Source organism: Kogia breviceps, chromosome 11, assembly GCF_026419965.1.
Source record: "Kogia breviceps isolate mKogBre1 chromosome 11, mKogBre1 haplotype 1, whole genome shotgun sequence".
NCBI lineage: Eukaryota > Metazoa > Chordata > Mammalia > Artiodactyla > Physeteridae > Kogia > Kogia breviceps.
In genome coordinates this window covers 1,691,798-1,711,921 of record NC_081320.1, presented here as the reverse complement: position 1 = coordinate 1,711,921, position 20,124 = coordinate 1,691,798, and positions in this window count along the sequence as shown.

Here is a 20,124-nt window from a genome sequence, read left to right as displayed (position 1 = left end):
TGTAATGCTTTGAACTGGTCCATCCATATCTTTTCTCACTGGCTAACCCCACACGCTTATACCCGACAGAGGGCTCGGAGTTCAGGCTAAGATGTGGCTCATTTACTGGTGCACAGTGTCAACGCTGACCGTGACCGGACTAAGAGGACACGGTCGCCGGGCTTGCGCTGACTCAGCCAGCGTCTGTCCTGCACCCAAGCAAGTGCCGAACAAAGGGAAGAGCTCTGAAGTGGAGCGGATCTTCCCTGTTTCCTGAAACTAATGCTGGCAGCCACTTTTTGACGTGCGATTTCTAGAGGTTTCCCTGGCTTATTTCATTATTCTTGTCATAGAGTATCAAGGGGAGAGAAACTTCTGATCAAAAGTGCCCTTACCCATTTTTCTGCCTGAGTTGATTGAAAATTGCATCACTCTCTTACTGCTGTGAGAGAGAGAAGACCTGGATTCACTGAGAGAGAAAATTTCCTTACGTTACCTTTGTTTTCTCAGTTAAGGTATATTTGGGGGGACATTGCAGAGGTATAAAGACTCACCACAAACTGAAGTATTGCATTTCATGAGAATGAATGAGCGCCTTGATGTCTATACAATTGAAGGAGGAAAACAGCTCCAATACAATAAAACGTTCTCCAAAATGAATTTTTATGAGGCTTTTCAGAGATTTATGACCGCAGGAACACAACTTCTAAGATAAACTCCACATCAAAGATATGAATAAAAACAAATAAAAAATCCTATAAAAATTTACCAGGGTCATTTTGGTTGCATATGACTGAAGACCACAGCCCAGTTTCCTCAGGCATAAAGGCAGCATCAGCTCACGTAACCGCAAAGTCCAGAGGGGATGTCAGGGCAAAGGCCAACGCTCCCCTCTCCTCTGGGGTCGGCTCAGTTTCTCCTCTGGTTGTTGCAGATTCTGAGATAGAAGCTCTAGATCTCACATCCTCCCAAGTTCACATCCAAGGCAGGAAAGAGTCCTTTGCAGAAATCTCTAGGTCTTCCTTACGTCTGGCTCATGTAGCTCTCCCCACACGAGTCCCTGTGGTCAGGGGACTGCAGCGTCCAGGGTCCCGTGCTCCACCCCTCGATCTTGGCTAAGATGCTTCGCTAAAGCCACACGGTCTGTGAGTGGAGGACCAGGAACCTTTCCATGGGAAAAGGAAGGTTCAGTTAACAGACAGAGCAAATGCCTTTTTGTGGGAAATAAAACAGATGCTCACAAAAAAACACATTTTTTTCCCTTCTTTGGAGAATTCGGAACACAAATTAAGAGGAAATCTAACAGTACCCACTGCTCCAATACCCAGAAGCATATTCCATTAATAGTTTGAAGTATTTTTTAACCTATTTTTTTCCTCCACATAACCTCATCTGTTCTATTTTTAACCAACGGACTTTTTTTTTTTTTACAAACTTATGATCAAAATCCATACGTTCTTGGAAAATGTACATTTTCTTTATTTAACATTATTCTGTGAAGGCCTTTGGGAGAACAAACGTAGTCTTTCTGTTAACTCTTCCTGAGCAAAATTTATATCAGATAATCTGATCGTTAAGCTCATTCTGTCCTTAGGACAAAGTAATTGGGTGTGAAGAGGTGCAGAGGTGCCCCTTTGATAATAGTGTATATTTAATATAAGTGGGAGAACACTCTTGAAATACGCCCCACCCCGGATATGCATCATTATATTATGCTCATTTTTGTAGGTGTCTCTGGATAGTATTTAACAGTATCAATTTTAATAGAACCTTGTGGGCTTCCCTGGTGGCTCAGTGGTTGAGAATCCGCCTGCCGATGCAGGGGACACGGGTTCATGCCCCGGTCCGGGAAGATCCCACATGCCGCAGAGCAGCTGGGCCCGTGAGCCGTGGTCGCTGAGCCTGTGCATCCGGAGCCTGTGCTCCGCAACGGGAGAGGCCACAATAGTGAGAGGCCCGCGTACCACATTAAAAAAAAAAAAAAAAAAAAAGTAAACTTAATAGAACCTTGTATTCCTTTGTCTGGATGTTTCATATTTCATTTGGCTGATTTCTACTCTGGTACTTCAAATATTACAATTTTAACAGTACTTTATAAAAAAAAACTTCAATTAATATTCTTGCATATAAATCTATCTTTGCCTCTCTAATTATTTCCTTAGGATAAATACTTCAAAGCAGAATTACTGGGTAGGACGATCTAAAATGTTGTATGGCTTTTGATACATATTTGCCAAAATGCCCTCCAGAAAGATGGTTCCATTTATATTCACAATCCCACTCTTGCTAACGCTTGGTTTTAAAATTGTGTTATTTTAAATTTAGAAACAGTGTGTTCACATCGTTAAGACATTCAAACAGCCCCAGTATTTCAATAAATTCTGCCTTCAGCACATCTGCTGATTAACACTATACAGCCATGGAATGTGTTTCTGTTTCCTGATACGTCAAATTTGAATTAACGCCTGTGCTATAGATTAAGTAGCTCAGCTCACCTCTACCACCTCCCTCCCCACACCTTCTCATGATTTTTATATTATTTATATATTATTCCATTATTATAAAAATATTATGTTATTTTATATTCCATTCTTCTGATCTCCATATAATGTGATCTTCTAAAACTAAGAGTTTTAGTTTAGGCTGACCACTTTTTCCCCCAGGCCTGTGTGGATACTTACCGTCTGTCTCCCTTCTCTCAAGGGACATCCCACCCCCAGAGCCAGAAAGGGGGTCCTCACATATTTAAGTTCCCTTCTAAATCTAGCTGCAACATTTCTTTCCTAACGTTTCGTAGTTTCCTTGCGGATTCAAGTCCTACCCTGTGCATTTTGAATAACTGAAGCACACTTCTTGAAACTTGTTTCCAGGTTACTCTGAACTTAGTGAATTCTCTGTGTCTAATTTTTGCTGTTACTGTGGACTCCGAACTTAGGCCCAGGGTGACTCATTTTCCGCAGGAGTTTTGCTAGGGGCTGGTGATGGAGCCATCAGTCCAGGGCAGGTTTTCCTCTCGCCAGGCACCGTGGGTGGCACCGGTTTCACAAATCAAGTATTTATGGTTGATTTCTTAGCTCATGATTTTCTCACCATGGAAAAAATTCAAGATTGGATCCCAAACTTAGGCAGAGAACACATTTGGGTACCTTGCTTCCTTGCTGCTAGGGATTCTTTCCACGCCCATGGTCCAAGGCAAGATGGTGTGCTGTGTGGGACATCTCTGGTGTGGTGAACACAATTTAATTTTCGTTTCCATTCATTTATAAACACCTCTTTTCAGCTCCCTCATTCAAGGACCCTGGTTCTACTTCACATGGAGCACAGGGAATGCAGCCCTAATGCCTCTGTAGAACGGACGTGGAAACCCTACCTGGACACGTAGTCCAAATTCCAGTCCTTTGGGGTTAATGGACGGTCCACTCCTTCTCAGGCACCTAGAGGTTTCCCTTTCTTACCTTTAAGCGCGGCTGTGCATTTTCTTCTATTTTGTATTATTTTTGCTATTGCTGTGACCTAGTTCCCGTCTGTATTTAGAAGGAAGGTAAGAGGCAGCTTCGCACATCGCTCTCGTCTGCCATCCGGACCCGGTGCTCTGGTCGCACGTGGGGAAGAGCACACCCCCACCCCCCCGGCACGTGAGAGACCAGGTGCGCAAGGCAGGGCCGCACAGGCCGCAAGCAGTGAGGCAGACAAGGAGCAGGTAGGTGCCAAGGGCGTCACGTGGCACAAAAATAAACCCAAGCCTTTTCCCTCGTAGGGCCAGAGGTCAGTGGACATTTTTAAGCATTGGCAGTGCACGACCAGACACTTTTTTAGAAGCGGCCTCTGACAGTGTGGAGGCTAATCGATGGCATGGAGTATAAGCGTCCAGGGAGGCGAGCCATTTAGAAGGCGGAGGCTGGGGTCAAGCCGAGATAACGTGATACGGAAGGGCAGCGTCGCAGGGCTCGCCACGATGGGTAGGAGACCGAATTTAGGGAAAGTTCCCGAGGCTGCTGTTATGCTCACCATTTGGGGGTGATCGTAACAGATGAGAAGGGATGGGGCTGGGAGGGCGCTGAGGTTACCGCGTCGTGGGAGGGAGCTTGCGGACACATGAAGGACCAGCAGGGGTGGGTGCGCAGCACACCCGGGAACCCACGTCTTGTGCTCCCGGGGACACGGGGCTCAAAAAGAGTCACGGCTGGAAACGTAGACTTGGGGACACAAGGCAGAACCGAGATGCAAGACGTGGGAATTCCGACAAGTACGGGGCACGTAGAGAAGGAAGAGGGCGGAGCACCGATGAAAGTTAACAGACGCGGTGTTAGGAGCAGCATCCAGGCGGGACCGCAGGAAGACGTTATAAAGAAACGATTGTCCACGTGGTCAAATCTGCAGGAACGTGGACACAGAAGTACTGGAGAGGTGAGGTGAGTATTTACATGTACTGAACTATTTTATTTCTTAAAGGGGACCTATTGAAGAACATCTGAGAAAGTATTAACATAAGACAAAATCGACGTAGTACTTTTGCGGAAGTGTTCTATTAGTTTTGTGTACTTCCTATACTTTCTATGTGTATAGAAATATGTAAAATGTCATTATTAAAACTTAATAGAAATTTAAGGTAAAAAGTCGAACTCCTGATTAGATTGGGTGATCCAAAGACATTAGCTACCTTATCAAAATTCTTTCCACGTTAGCGGGAGGCAAGCATGTCAGGATGAAGGGATTTGGCTGTGGAGTAAGTAACCAAGAAAGAAGAGTTATTCCTACGGAAAGTTCAGAGTGTAGAGATGGTGGAATCACTCGCTCGAGGGGGCAGTAGGACTGAGGGAAGAGTTTTTAGAACGGGCCACAGATTTGTAGACTCATAGCAGAAAAACAGAGATTAGAGGTTTAGGAGACGGAAGAAATAGTTGATGAAAGATACTGGAGAAGACAGCCACTTTTCAGGTTAATAATTACAGAAAACGTTTTCAATGAAGTGTTCACATCATCAGTTACTGCCGTGTAACTATTCAGACGTAGATTCCAGTTTTCCTGGACACAGAATACATTTTAAATTGAGGTCTCCTATCCAAGCTCTTTGCAAAGGTAACCTCCAGAGAGTTCACTTTCAAAACATGCCTTGAGGTGTCCCGAGCATGGGCTTCAGAAAGCACCTGATACTGATGTCCCTCAGATCTCAAAATGCCGGAGACGATGGTTAGGGCTCTGATGTCATCAGCAGGTGTGCTGGTTCGTAATCATTGCTTAGCAGAACCTCAGGTAAACACAGACAGAGCAAATTCTAATGATCCCAGGGAAAAAGATAAGCAAAACAGATCTTCCAAACTGTCTGCAGCTGTAATTTCATCAGCATATAAATTGTATAATAGATGTGAGATACAGTAAAAGGAATCTATGTTCCGTGATATAGTTCCATTAATTTCAAATTTCTTGTATATTTGCTATAAAATTTTAGACTCACTGAAACAGAATTTAGCAGCCAGGGAAGATGATGTTTACCTTCGCCTTTTAAGCATTATCATTGCGGAACATTTTTTGAACCTCAACTCGATATGAAGCCCCTAGGTTAAGCATGGGAAAGGGTGTGACAACAAAGAGTGTCCCCCAAGGAGTTTATCTTGTAGCGAAGGAGCCCAGTGAGCGCACAGGCATGTTAAGACGCACTAAGAGCCGCCAGAGCTGAGTGTGGGCCAAGCGTGGGCCTAGCTTGTTAAGATTTCAAAATGGAAATATTGTACTAATTCTATATTTCACCTCAATAGCACGTAGGTAATTTTATCTAGATATAGAAGCAGGAAAAAAGTAAGAATGCATGGGCTTCCTGTAAATTTGCCAGTAGTACCTGAGTCGAAGGGCAAACGCCAAGGTCACCACGCGGTGCTCCGGACAGGAAGGGTCTAAATGTCAGCTGACACTTGGGGCGGATAAGACTTGAAACCAGGGACTTGACTTTGCGATTCGTGTCCCACCGTTGCCCCTTACTCCGCGCGAGTCTGGGGAAGAGACTTCATCTCTCCAAGTTACTGCGCCCCCATCTGTAAAACAGGGCTAGGACTCCTACCTCTAAAGTTATTACGAAGATTAAATAGATCATGTATTTTGAAAGTGTCTTGTAAATGCAAAGCTTTATGTAAATGTTAATTACACACATAAACATTAAAGGAAGTTATAAAGAGAAGGATGTCTTTAAATATGAATAAGCTACATACCTCTGTAGAGAATATGTATCCTACATGAAAGGGAACTCTCTCTGTAGGCTATTCAGGAATAAAAAATTCATTTGTTTACTAAAAGCCATAAAAATTATGCCCTAGGATTCCTTTCAGTCGGTGCCCCAAGAAACGATGCACGACTTTTGATTTGGTACGATTCCACACAGCAGATGGTGTTTTTAATCTTCAGCAGCATTTTACATTTTCGTTTATCAAGAGGTGGGGAAAGTGGGCTCTTTCCAATATGTTTTACATTTTGATAAACCTAGACATAGCCAGTAAAACTAGAAACCTAGGGGCTTCCCTGGTGGCGCAGTGGTTGAGAATCCGCCTGCTGATGCAGGGGTCATGGGTTCGTGCCCCGGTCCGGGAAGATCCCACATGCCGCGGAGCGGCTGGGCCCGTGAGCCATGGCCGCTGGGCCTGCGCGTCCGGAGCCTGTGCTCCGCAACGGGAGAGGCCACGACAGTGAGAGGCCCGCGTACCACAAAAAAAAAAAAAAAAACAAAAAACTAGAAACCTTCTAGCAAAGGAAACACATTTTCTCCTATGAGAGCAAAAAAAGAAAATACTGATTCCATTGACTAGCTTTTAAAATTAACTCACGGTGCTAGATTTAACAACAGTTTATGATTATATGAATTATCATTTATTATCTCTTTGCATGCCTTTTTTTCCTGGCTGAAAGCCATACATGTTCATGCTTCTAGGTATCATTTCTGCACAGAACCAATTAGTTTACTTGTGTTTTAAACAAACCCCAGCTCATTTGTTTAGGAAAGGTAACCATATATCCAGCCATCCAACGTTCAACAAGCCACAGTGCCTGAGAGAACAGGATTCAAACCAGGAGGAGAAGACAACACCGAATCGATGCTGGGTACTTGTGTGATGGAGCCACAGGCTCTTACCTGAATTACGGGCTAACTCATTTCTGCCGTGTAATGGGCTTGCTCTTTTTTCAGCGATGACATGTAAGGATTTGTTCCCTATTACAATGGAATCATTTAAAGCATCTTAGCGAGTCTTTGGAATGCATGCATTTGCTTTCTAGGTCACAAAACCAACACGAATAAATTCGGTCGGATTGGAAAGTCTGCAACGCACCGATCACCGGCAAAGCCCAGTGCTAATCCGTATTTTATGCAACATACATATTTAATGAAATAGGAACAGTCTTCCATTCATGAAATGAAGTGCAGTTGCTCTGTAATTAACAGGAGGAGGGTGGTGGCACCGCGGCAGCAATTTGTGTTTAATACTCAGCTTCCTGGCAGGGACCCTCACCCCAGGGAGAGGCCACCATTCTTTCCTTCTCCTTTTAAAGCTGCGGGGCAGGGGGCAGGCACTGCGCTCACTTTCCAACGGTCGTCTTCAAACATACCTGTCGGAGGCTATTTAAAGGTCACCCCAGGGATGTTTGTTTGCCTCACCACCCCAGGGAGAGCGTACAAGAAGGCCACGTGACTTCTCTCTCCAAGGGCCAATTTGGGTTTCTTCAGCAGACAGTTTTGGCCAAGCTGGTAAGGGTTTGCCAGTGCCTGGGGCTGGGAAGAAAAAGAAGAGATCGTTTCACCAAGAACGACTCACTGCTGTGATCCCACAGCGAGACGCGCTAAAATAATGAACCCCACCTGAGTCTGGATACAGAGCGACTAGACACACAGGAGCAGTCTCAGAAACTTGACCCAGAGAACCTTCCTCCGTGGTTTTGCCCCAGCACCCAAAATGTCGCCAGCAAAGTGTTAGCCCTCTGGGTAAAAACGCATGTGTATCCGGAAAGATCCCAGCACGCGCAAGACCTCTAAAACAATGGAGTCCCCAGAAGGGAGAAGAGGAGACGTGTAAACTGGCAGGTTGCCGTATCATTAGACATAGTGAGTGGCACCTGAAACTGTTGTGTTTATGTTTTGATTCCTAACGATCTTCATGGCCGAGTACCAACGTCAAAACTTTTAAAATGCCATCCTGCAATCTACAAGCAAGAGAAATTTGGAGGCCTAGTGGGGAGATGAGTTCATTAGGCTGTTTCCAGTGAAAATCAAGGGAAGAGAGAGCAGAAGAAAAATATGTATGTTATTTGTGAATGCTTTTAATTGACATAGAAACAGAAGACATCAAATCCAATCGGTCATCAACTCCTCGCCAAAGAATGCACTGACCGAATTATCCATCGGAAGTTTATCCTCAGGGTGAGGGCACGATGCCTTAATTTGCTTCCCCACTGGATCTGACATTTAGATCCGAGTTGTTTTTTTTTTAACATCTTCGTTGGAGTCTAATTGCTTTAGGATGGTGTGTCAGTTTCTGCTCTACAACAAAGTGAATCAGTTAGACGTGTACACATGTCCCCATATCTCTTCCCTCTTTCGAGAGCAGCGCAACGCTGACCTAAGCGGGTACTGGGTTTTCTGTGTGATTTCTGGCTCAGCTTCTTTGAAACCTTTTCCTCTACCCCCCTCTAGTGAATCAACAGCAACAAAACAGAAGGCACACAAGCCACTCCTTCTGTTAAAACTTGGAAGTTGGGGGAAAAGTGCAAACAAGGAGCGCCCAGCCTTTGCATACGAAAGGTCCAAGTATCTCGCAATTTAAGCTCATATTTGCTTCGGTTTGGGCACTGATTCTATGTTGGTGGAGACTGTTTCCGAATACAAATAATCAGATCTTTAAGAGTAATGTAGAAGAAATTAGAAATTTTACCAAGTCCGTCCGTGCTGGTAGAACATCTCTGATCCAGGATATCAGGACTCTAGAAGCTGCATGAGGCAAGAACTAGGCAGTTCACACACAGATAACACGTGTTTCAAGGACCCAGGTGGATATGTCAGAACAGAGGTGGGCTGTCGTCCACACCATCTAAATGACCAGCTACATAATCATGTCCCCTCCTTTCTGCCAAGCTCCTCAGAACCCAAGGGAACCTATGAAAACAAAGCCACAGGAGGAGAGGAAGCTGAACTAGGTGCCAGTTAAACTCAACGAGTGGCAGTGAAGTTTTGCATCTGACAGGCAAAGCAAAGGCAAAAATCAACATGTGGAACTACATCAAAAGAGAAAGCTTCTGCACAGCAAAAGAAGCAATCAACAAATGAAAAAGTAATCTGTGGAATGGAGAAAATATTTGCAAACCACATATTTGATAAGGGGTTAATATCCAAAAAATAAGGAACCCGTACTACCCAATAGCAAAAAATCCAACAATCCAATTTAAAAAATGGGCAAAGGACCCGAATAGACCTTTTTCCAAAGAGGAAAACGTGCTCAACATCACGAATCATCACGGAAATGCAAGTCAAAACCACATGAGACGTCACCTCCTCCTACCTGTTAGAATGTCTTTTGTCAGAGAGGGAAGAGATAAATGCCGTCGAGAATGTGCAGAAAGAGAACGCTTGTGCACTGTTGGTGGGGATAAAAGCTGCACAGCCTCTAGGGAAAGCACGATGGTGGTTCCTCAAGAAATTAAAAATAGAGCTACCGTATGATCCAGCAACCCCACTTCTGGATTTATATGCAAAGGAAATGAAATCATTATCTCAAAGAGATATCTGTATTACCATGTTCATTTCAGCATTACTCACAATATCCAAGGTATGTAAACAACCTAAGTGTCCACCGACAGATGAATGGATAAGGAAAATGTGATATATACATACAATGGAACACTATTCGGCCTTAAAAAGGAAAAAAAAAATCCTGTCAACCTTTGTGGTAACGGGGATGCAACTGGAGGACGTTATGCCGAGTGAAATACGCCAGACAGAAAATGTCTGATACTGTACAGTATCACTTCCATGTGGAATCTTAAAAAAAAAAAAAAAAAAAAAAAGTTGAACTCATAGAAGCAGAGTAAAATGGCGGTTGCCAGGGGCTTGGGGGTGAGGGAAATAGGAAGAGGCTAGTGAAAGGGCACAAACTTTCAGTTATAAGATGAATAAGGTCTGAGGAGCTAACGTATAACACGGTGACTATAGTTGATAACACCATATTGTATAACTGAAACTTGCTGAGAGTAGAACTTACATGTTCTCACCAATAAATTAAAAAGTAAGTATATGAGGTGATAGATATATGGTAATAACTTGCTGGTGGAAATCCATTCACAGTGTATAAGTATACTAAATAATCACGTTGTGTACTTTAAACACATTATAATATTGTCTGTTATAGCTCAATAAAGCTGGAAAAACCACCCAGCTATCAACGTCACTGTATTTAAGAGCTGCGTTCTCCCACCCAGTTCTGTGTTCTACCCTTCAGACCCAAAGCGAAAGCCCTCATGTCTCTGAGTCTCGACCCTGTAATGCTTTAACAGGACTGGGTGGGGAGGGTGTAGAGCCCCCCAAGATGTCATTTTATCTTTTCCAAAATCTTGACTCGTTTTTTATTTCTTATGTGGGCTCACCAGCAGAGGGCGCCCTGATACCATTTTTCTTCTCCCCCTGCAAACAAAACAATTTGAACAAGTGGCCAGAAAAATCAGAATCCACCTGATTACATAATAGAGATCATTTATCCTCCTGAAAAGCAATCAGAGGTGCTTGTAAGGTCACAGAACATATGCGTGTATCCTTCTAGATACGAAGACAGGCTGTGTATCATGCAGGACACGCTAAGGGGGGGGGAAGGTAGTTTGTAGCTATTCCAAGGAACACCTAGCCTGACTTGACAAACATTATTTAATTCTTGCAAATGATGTTTCAGGATTAACATCAAACTGCTTGCTTTTTTAAAGGGTCTGATTTCTTCGCAGGCTAAGTCAGCTGAGAATTTAGTCTTCAATCGAGTTGGAGAACCCAAGGCTATTACTTTGCTTGATTTCTAGTCTAGGTTAGTCAGTTCAATCATGTCATTTGCTTCCAGCCTACTTTTAATTAGTCAGTTTGAACTTTATAAATGCAGAGTGTTTTCACCATGTCTCTCTTGGGGCTAAACTATTCTAAACCCATAAACTACCTTATTTCCTATACTGTTTTTTGCTTCTCAAGGCATTGAATGAGGAATAAGGACTTGACTTACTCATTTTCCCTAGGAGAACCCCGTGGTCCGCAAATGTTAATTTACTTAAAATTGAGTTTTGTGTTCTGTCCGATACTGTGTAGAAGGATACATGACAAAACCCACAGGACCGTACAACAGAAAGAGTGAGCGCCCACGTGAATTATGGACTTCCGTTAATAATAGCACATACATGCTGGCTTATTGGTTCTAACAAATATACCACAATAAAGGAAGATAATAGTAGGGAAAACTGAATTATGGGAAGAGGGGTAGTTTTTCTACAGAGCTAATCTGCTCTAAAAAATAAAGTCTATTGACAGTCTTAAAGAAGAGAGAGAGGAGGGAGTAGAATAAGGCTCTAATCTCCTTCCCGCTGCAGGGGGAGGAGAAGCTCTTCTGTAAGGCCTGGCCCTGCTCCATCCTGGGCGGAGCCCTGGAGAGTGGAAGTCCGGAGAATCTGCTGTCTGCTGACTCTTATAGTCAAAGTTTCTGACTTCGGAGGTTACTCGCGGTGCGGGGTGGGGGGGGGGGGGATGCACCTAGAATTTGTGTTTCTAACAAGTTCTAAGGTGATGTTTCAAACGTGTCCAGGCAGAAGGGCCACCTCGCAGAGACTCCTGTCTCATCGAAGCAAGGAAGCTACAGGTATCCTGACCCTCAAGCCAGGCTGTCACCGTGATTAGAGGGGCCAGGCCTGTCAGCTCCAAGACCAAAAGGCTGAAAACCAAACCCCAGGGTGGCCAAAGAGCATCTCAGAATCTGTGTGGGGACCAGGGATGCGAGGACCTGACCTCTCCCGCTTTTCCTCAGCCCTGGCACTTCACAAATTCCCTAACCAGACACAGTCCTGAGGAAGGGGGCCGGCCTCCGCTGATACAATTATTGTCACTGCAGCCGACTGGGGGCTTAAAGTAGAAATAAAGCTCAGTTACAGAAAAAATTCCATTTGTTACACATACGCACAAGATATTAAAGTATTGGTAAACACTTTGTTTACCAAAATTAAGATAAAAGGAAAAAAAAATCCTGAAAGATCAAGAGAGAAATTCATTCGTCATCATGTGTGTTATAACATGTATTAAAATAAATACTTTCAATGATTTCATACTTCTCGGGTTTAAAGAAACATTCTTGTTCAAGCACAGGACTGGTACAAGTTGATAATTATTTATAAATTTCAGTATGCTTATCCATCTGGAACAATATCATAAAATTCAGGATATAAACCAAAAGACCTTGGAAATTTTTTGATGTTCTCATCATTTATAAATTTTTTGATGGTCTCACCATTTATAAGAATAACCATTGATTACATCTTTACAATTAATTGTAAACAGTTAATTGTTTGTTATTCCTCAAGCAAGAATTCTAGTCTCTTCCATTCTGATAATGATGGATAACATAATTCATTAGCCAGGATTGTTCGATTTTGTCACTACAGCAGAGCAGGAAAAATGGCTACAATATGAAGCCAACATTGAAAGAGCAATTTTATTCAGAACTGCTGAGGTAGTTTCTGGCACCTTTCACCAGCCTAACTCATAATCCTGTCAAAACTGAAAAGGCGGGATATAGGAAAAGACTAGAGCTTTCAGGTTTATTTGAACATTTGCGGATGGATTTTATACAGTTGCTTCATTCGAATGGATATTCTTCGTTCAGTATGTCCTTACTACTGTCTATTTCCTGAATGGCTAGATGCTTCTCTCTGTCAAAAGTCAACCGTCTTGTCTAGACTTGGTGTTTCTCACGTGGGGATTATTCTCCTGTTTGTATAGTGGCAAATTCGACGGAGGAAGTAATGAGAGAGCATTGAAAGACCCTGCCCGTCACCCGAGAACTCCACTGCTCTCATCCTCGGTCGTCAGAGGAAGTTGAAAGAACAGACGGCACCACAAAGGAGCTGCAGAGCTATCCTGAGACTTGCCATACTGTTTCCTGCAGAACATCCACGTTTATAACCAGCAGGTACAGGCAGCTTGTCCTGTAGAGAGACGACAGGGACCCTTGCATGAACTTCAGCTCAGAGACCTGGGAACAACACCAGTGCAGACTGCTCTTGAACTCACGGAAAGAGATCCCACCAGGTACTTACTGTTCAAGGGGGAAACAAATCTGTAGGAAAACTCCAAGGAATCAACCTTTGAGTTCATATTTCTCAGTTAAAAAGACATGACATGGCCATTTCCTGGACTCCATGCCTAAGGGGCGTGTAATCTGTGGATCTCTTGGGATTCTCCAGGAGCTTGTTTCAACAAGGAGAGAAACCTTTCCCAAGACTACCCCCGACTGTTAAATGCAAAAGTCTTCTGCTGAAGTGAAACTGCTAGGTGGTGTTTCGGGGGCTCCAAGGAGCTCCGGTTCTTTATGTCTCAGCACAGAAAGAATTCAGTGAGAGGCGGTGACAGATAAGAAGTGATTTATTAGAATAGGATGCTTGTGAGACTTACAAGGGGCAGGTGAGAAGGTGTCGTACCCCCAAGAACTTAGCCAGCTACGGTTTTACAATCAAAGGAAAAGCAGGGAAGGGGTGAAGATGACTTTCTTCCTCATTCTTGAGTAGACGTCACGCTTCCGCCATCAGCTCCTCCTCCAGGCTGGGAAGGGGAGTTTTCTTGTCCCTCCATGGTCAAGCCGGGATTGTCATGGCGCAATGGAAATGAGCAAAAAGGTGGTAACATATACTAAAAATGGTAAATCATCTCAGGTTCAGTATAATGGTACCCTTGCCTTAGACTTTTGTTTTTAATGTGCCCAGAGGAGCATGTCCTAGGGGTCATTAACTTACTGAGCTCACCGGGCAGGGTGTGGGTCTCAGGCCACCATTGTTTTATCGTCTGGGGGCATGTTTCATGCTTCTGTTGCGTGGTTTTGCTGCCAAGCCAGCCTGGTTGGTTTTGTGGTTAAGCAAACCTGCTTTCTTGAGTGATCATTAACGTACAGGGGTCTCCCATGCATTTTTCTTTCCTTACAATCCCCTAGTGGGATTAACGATTTAATCACCTCCTTTGTCCCTTTACTCTGTCCCTATCGAAAACATTTGGGTCAGGACCTGTGGGTGCCAGGAGCCCGTGACTGCATGCCCGGCTTTTTCTCGCTTTCCTCCTTCTTTACCCCTCTCTGTCAGTTTAATATTCTAGATTGTTAATTATCAAGAGTGGAAACTTTAACATCCCTTCCTCTGATTCTAACGCTGTGGTCTCCAGGGCTAATCCCTGCCGTTCTAACAACACCTGACTGATGGGCAGGAAGTACGTAAACGCGGAGACCTGGAAACTGAGCTGCTTTCTGGGCGGATCCAGAACTCAGATCGAGGGTGGGTTTGCTTTCCCAGTTGGGACAAGAGGAAACAGCTGAGGCTTAGGGGGAGTGTTTCATGAATTATTATGAATTATGAATTATGATCAATTATTATGAATTCCATAATTTCTCATCTTTCTCAGCCTCACAGTTACCACACACACTCGCATTCTTCTCCATTTTTGCTGAGTCTGGAAAACTGAAAACCAAAACACTATATCAATTTCCTCTGATAATATTTCCAGACTTCATTGAAATCAGGCCTCTTCTCAGAAAAGATGATTTCTGCCTTGTGCGCAGGTTAATTAAAAAAAAACAAAATCCAGGGCTTCCCTGGTGGCGCAGTGGTTGAGAGTCCGCCTGCCGATGCAGGGGACGCGGGTTCGTGCCCCGGTCCGGGAGGATCCCACGTGCCGCGGAGCGGCTGGGCCCGTGAGCCGTGGCCGCTGCGCCTGCGCGTCCGGAGCCTGTGCTCCGCAATGGGAGAGGCCACAATAGTGAGAGGCCCGTGTACCACGCACACACACACTCACACACACACAATCCAATAATCATTATCAGTTTGTGCTTTTATTGTGTTATCAACCTTCCAGCTGTTTACTCAGTTGAGCTTTTGGGAGATGTCAATTTTGTTGACTTCCAACTGTAAGCTCTTCTTCCCAAAAACTGAGTTGCAAGAAAACAGCTTTAAAGAGATATATAGAGAGGTCTCTAAAGCTCCGTGGTTTCTATAATAATAAACTTTATTTACTGAGCTCCCATTATGTACCAAGCTCTATACTAAGGGCTATACATTTATTACCTCATTGAATCCTCAAACCATTATTTGATGCAAGCTGAAGGAAATGGGGTTCAAAGAAGTCACATAATTTATCAAGGAATTAGTATGGACCTGTGAATGAGCTCTTATGTATGTAAGGACCTATGTATGAGGTTCTATGTATGAATAGGGTCTTTGCATGAGATATTTAATATCACTGTTGCTGAAAAACATACTTAAGATCTGTCTTTTTACTAAAATGATTCTCATCTGCAATCCAGGCATTATTTTGTCTATTACACTATTAGACTGTGAATACGGAAATGTTTTGCTGCAGCTCAGGAGACAACCAAAGCCTCAGCAGCAGGTGCAAACACACAGCTTTCATGAAGTTGCCCACTTAATGCAAAACTGGGTAGACCACAGACCACGAGATATTGCTGCAGTCTGACAGGTACCTTAGCTGCTCCCCCAGAGCAGTCTTTAAGGGCCGCTGCTAATCACGCCTGTTTTGGGTACAGTTACGCTCCTCCTATGTTGTAGATGAATCTCCTTCCTTAAGCAGACATCCTCTGTGACCTCTCCCCTTCTCTCTAGCCTATGTGTCCCCTCTCAAGTTACGCTAGGGGCTGGCAAACGTTTAAAATAAAGGGCCCAATAGCAAATATCTGAGGCCTCGTGGGCTATGCGATCTCTCTGGCAGGTTCTCACTATTCCCATCTGCCTATGAAAGCAGCTGTAGATGGTACATAAATAAATGAGCACGAGTGTTCGTGATAAAACTGTGTTTACCAACGTGGATAATGATCTGGATGTGGCTTGCAGGTTGTTAATTTGCCAACCCTAATTCTAATCATAATTAAAGGACCTTAAATGAATTAAAAGATATAAAACTCTTAGAACAAGGCCTGGCATACACTCAGTTCTATATGAATTAACCAAATCAAATCCAAACTCGAATACGTGCAATTTCCGAAATACGTCATGCCCTGCGCGCACCATGCGTTTGCTTCTGCATCTTCTTCCTGAAATGTTCTGTCTCCTTCTGTACCCGGATTCCTCTGTGACCTTCAGGACTCGATCTTCCACCTCCAGGACGCTGTCTTTGCTTCACATCCCCAGTAGGAATAGAGGTACCTGCCCTGTGCCTGGCGCCTGCCCCGATCACAGCGACACACAGCAGCCCCAGGCACCGAGCTCCCCGCAGGCTGCAAGCTCACTCACACAGGGACTCTGTCCTCCACTTGAGTGCCTCAGCTTCTAACAGGAGAGGCTTGCAAAATTTTAAATCACTGAGCAATGAACATCTTCAAATGAATAAGCTAAAAGTTGTCCATAGGGCCCCAGTAACCAAATTCACAGTCTAAATGAAAAATTATAAATCTCTTCTCCCAATTTTTTCTCATTCATCACAGACATCAGGAAAAGGAGGGGGAGATGCGTCCGCTAGGGAAGGACTTTGCTCTCCTCCTTTAACCCCGAGTAAGTTCTACAGAAGGAAATGTTTTGAGAACAGACAGTAAAGCACCCAGGAACTACAAAGTATGAATAGGATAAAGGTAAAGATTTTAAAAAGAAGAAGGAAATACCCCAAGAAGGGAGTAATACGAATGTACATGAAGGTGAGGAACTCATTTAATGCTTACTATGTACATTGTTTAAGACATTCTGTCTTTTAGTTTTTGTCTTAAAATAAGTCTTATCTATGTATGTTTATATTTATTGAACAAATATAAGTGTGTGTGTGTGAGAGAGAGAGAGAGAGAGAGAGATGTGCTGGGTGTGAAGAGGATCCCAAAATTAATAAAATGCTGAAGGTAAGACTTACCAATATATCTATAATAAGAGGTCAAAAGTAATCAACTACAAAAGTGTAGTGACTATCTTCTGTTTTCTACAATCCAGCGTTCCCTCCCCTTTATTTTGATAACCAAACACCCTGTTTTCCTCATTCCCATAGCTTTGGTGGGACTCCTAGTCATGCTGAGGTACCCACCATGAGGCCTGCCCTTGACACCCAAGCTGAGGGGTTTGCTCTCAGCCAGTTCAATCACACACTCTCTCCAGAGGTTTTAAATTTTAATGAATGGACACAAGTTCAGAAAACGATTGGCCTTGAGTATCTCCAAGGAGGACCCTGCAGATGCTCACATTTTATTCTTATTCCCTAGCTATCCAGTCCAACCCTTCCTTTCCACTGATTCTATGACCTACCTTAAATCTTTTTATTTTGACCTAAGTTAAAGCAGAGTCTGTTGCCCATAACCAAAACATCCTGACACAATCAGAGAAGTGAGACAGAAAGTTTAAGAGATAAAACGATAAAATGTTTAAGAACATGGAAGAGAGTTATTTTTGGTTAAAAGGATTAGAAAAGATTCCATGGATAAGTTGGCATTTTAGTTAATCCCTGAAAAATAGCTAGGATTTGGATATAAGAAGAAAATAGAAGGAAGAGGGTGTCTTAAGTAGGATAATTGTGTGGACAAAGATATATAGGCAGGAAATTTTAGAAGATTGCAAAGGATATTTCAAATAGTTTATAAGACAGAAACTATGAAAAGGATGAAATAAGACTGAAAGATAGACCACAGTTGGTTAAAAGTCAACTTGTGGCACAAAAAGGGCCTCTATTTTACAATCGGGTAAGTAATACAAATGGACAATTAGTTGGTCAAGAGTGTCTTGTGACCAGTGTCCACCCTTATTCTAATCTTGTCATAGTAGATACCTGGAAAGAGAATAGAGCCCTTTGTAGGGGCCACTATATTATTTAAAATATTGTTGTCCTTTTAAGACACCTTTGAAATGATATGGAGAAGACTTTACAATCTTATTGAAGCAAGGCTACTTTAGATTCAAATGTTACTGTTAAAAAGAAAGTTTTTTATATGTCAGCAATGCCATAATACCACATTAGAAGATAAAATAAAACTCTATTCATAATAAGTGAAAATCAGAAAAACTGGGAATAACCAGGCAAGACCCCACAAGAAGAAAAGTATTTTTTTAATGATAAAAATTTAGTGAAAAAGAGAGAATAGAAATTATAGATATTTCAATATTTCTCTAGTTAATCTGTTCAGCAAAACCTTACCCAACTCCACAATTTTTGTCTTAAGTTGATCTTTAATGTTTCAAGATTAATCTGAAAGAATAAGTAAAATAGTCAAGAAATTTTTGGAATAAAAGCAAATAACAAAATGGTATTATATTAGCTGTACTAGACAGTAAATAAAACAAGGGACACTTAGGTGAGTAAAACAGTACAGATGAGGCAGAAACAATCTCTAGGTAATAAGATACAGGCTAACACAGGGTATCTATATATTGATAGATATACATATATATACATATACATATTACCAAAAATCCATGAGGAAAGAAGTGGATTACCCAATAGATATTGATACCAAAAATTGCCAGATATTTGGAAAGTAAAATTATTTCTTATGTTTGCCTGATATTAGGTATTTTCATACATTCTGTCAGATTAAATAGTTAAATAATAAAAATAATAGAAAAAAACAATCTAGGCTAAAAATTAGTTGAATTTTATTTCATCAGTTTCATGAGAATAGACATTCTAATCATAAATGCAATGGATGAAATCCAAAGTAGAAATGTTACAATGCAACAATATACTGGGAAAAGTATTTTGACATAAATATGATAGGTAAAAAAATGGTTGATACGCTTCATATACAAAGAGATATTAAAGGTAAATCAGAAGAAAACAAAAAGGCATCAATAGAATACGAACAATGTTATGGAAAGACTGACCATAAAGGAGGAACTGCAAATGGATAATAAATTCGTTTAAAAATCAGCTGTAACGTTAATCAAAGAAATGAAATAAAAAGATATACCATTGCTCTATTAACATAGACATCAAACTTGGTAATAGTCAATATTGATAAATGTAGTAAAATGGATACTCTTGAACATTAGTGGTGGATCTTTAAATTGATTGTTTTATTTTCTGCTAGGCAACTTGACAATACGAACTAAAAGATTAAAAATTGTTTATACTCACTGACCAAGTAATTCAGCATGTGGGCATCTCTCCTCAGGGAATGGTGGGAGGGAGGGGAAATGAGAGAGCGGAATCAGTGGGCTGTGTGTTTGAACATCACCCCACTTTTATCAGCTGTTAGAGAAGGCCCCCCACCTCACGCTGTGGCAGCAAAAGGGTTGGCCCCATATTCAGAAGAAACAAGCGTGACTTATATGCCTGGCTTCACATCCCTGACATACTTTCAGGATAATCACAAATGCTACCCTCCACACAGCTTGAATTGTAAGTACCAGGTTACACATGGATGGATTGGGATTAAAAAGAATTAGCCCGGCAATGCGCAGAGAGGCCTGGCCTGGCGTGGGAGCTCAGCCAGCGCCTGACCGCAGATGGGGGAGCTGAGGCCAGAGCCTGGTGCAAGGCACTGACCCTGCACTGGCTGCGCCCTGGGAGGGGGGGGAGGCCTCCCCGCTGCAGGTTGGGGCTCTGCAGAGCAAAGCGAGGCTGTAACCGGTCCACTGCCGAGGTAGGAGGGGAAGAGGACCAGGGGTCAGCTCCCCTGGGCTGTGGACGCAGCAGAGGTGATGAAGGCCCTTCATGTTGTCCTCTTGCCCTCTGATGCAGCATTTGATGCTGTGGTTGGATATTTAGAGGACATTATGACGAATGACAATTTCCAGTTATGACAGAGATATTTCATGCACAAGTACTTCCAGGAGTTTGCAGGCACAGAAGAGAATAAACTCACCCACATGCATATTTTTATTTTTTATTTTTATTTATTTATTTTTTTAAACATCTTTATTGGAGTATAATTGTTTTACAATAGTGTGTTAGTTTTTCCTTTACAACAAACT